General features: G+C 34.2%; 1 long non-coding RNA gene across 1 annotated transcript; it reads right to left on the bottom strand.

Annotated features, from left to right (window-relative positions):
- Positions 1 to 569: 569 nt before the first annotated feature.
- On the bottom strand, positions 570 to 1,155 carry LOC127159714 (uncharacterized). The gene is made up of 4 exons (XR_007826528.1): positions 1,109 to 1,155; positions 954 to 1,030; positions 676 to 798; positions 570 to 605 (listed from the first exon to the last, which is right to left on the bottom strand). It is a non-coding gene; the product is annotated as an uncharacterized LOC127159714 (long non-coding RNA).
- Between the last annotated feature and the right edge of the window lie 69 nt (positions 1,156 to 1,224).

Here is a 1,224-nt window from a genome sequence, read left to right on the forward strand (position 1 = left end):
CGCGCAGGTGAATCGCATTCGATTATGAACGCGATATTGCGTAGCTTGTCAGTGAACTAAGGCTCTGTGTATTAAATTCCGCTCCATCTGAATGCATGTGATAGAGATTTACTACTAATCACAGAACCATCTTCACTGTCGAGATGCACATGACAATCACATGTGATTTATCGTGCAGCCCTAATATACACCTAGGATGCCTTGAGAGTGAGTAAATCATGGGCTAATTTCCATTTTTGGGTGAACTAGGCTCTTTATTTCAAGAAGTTTATTTCAAAGTGTGTAATGATGTTTGTGATCACTCAACACAATTTCACGAATTTAAAGCATTTACACCAATTTCAGTAATAAACTGTTTCACAAAAGACAAATATAGCATCTACTGCAAAAAAAAAAAAAAAAAAAAAATACACAGAACCTTTGACAATTTTTCATAACCAGAACTATATTCATATTAAATAAAACAAAATGATGTGAGCAGAAAATCCAGTAATACTTACGAAACACATCCTGTAAAATTCCTGTGGGTCATCCTCCAGGATGACTGAAAGGCCCTGAAGTACTGTAGTGGAAACATCAGATGACTATGAAAAAATAGAGACAGGCTAAGGATAACAATCATAAGCAAATCATGATTTAAAGATGACAACTACAGTCAACATGATAAAGAAATACCTTTTAATTAACTTGATGTGAAATTTAAAATCCTTTTTTCTAGAAAATGTCAAAAGTGCAGAGTCTGTGTCCAGTGCTGCGCAGAACTCAGATCCGAGATATGCGACTGAATCCTGCAAAGATCTAAGAACAAACATTCAGTGGCTATTAACATTTTGAAGGACACAATCCATAAACACACTTTTTGAAAAGGAATAGGGTTTTGAAAATTTTGGAAATGAAAAAAAAAAAAAAAACAGGTTCACCCAAAAATAAAAATTAGCTATTAATTTACTCACCCTTACGCCACCCAAGATGTTCATGAGTATTTTTCTTCAGCAGAACAGCAAAGAAGATTTTTAGCTGAAAATGTGGCCTTTGGTGATTGATAAAATTTAAGTCGGAGACTGTCCATTTTTGGAGGGAAACATATCAAGGAGCACAAAATTAATACCTGTTGCTCCTGATGATATACTGAGGTTTTATCAAGATGATCGATCTGTGGAAGAAAATGAAATAAATGCTTTTTAAGTCTCATTTACTGCATTCATCTTATATTTATCTAAGTAG

Source organism: Labeo rohita, unplaced genomic scaffold (assembly GCF_022985175.1).
Source record: "Labeo rohita strain BAU-BD-2019 unplaced genomic scaffold, IGBB_LRoh.1.0 scaffold_2444, whole genome shotgun sequence".
Taxonomy (NCBI): domain Eukaryota; kingdom Metazoa; phylum Chordata; class Actinopteri; order Cypriniformes; family Cyprinidae; genus Labeo; species Labeo rohita.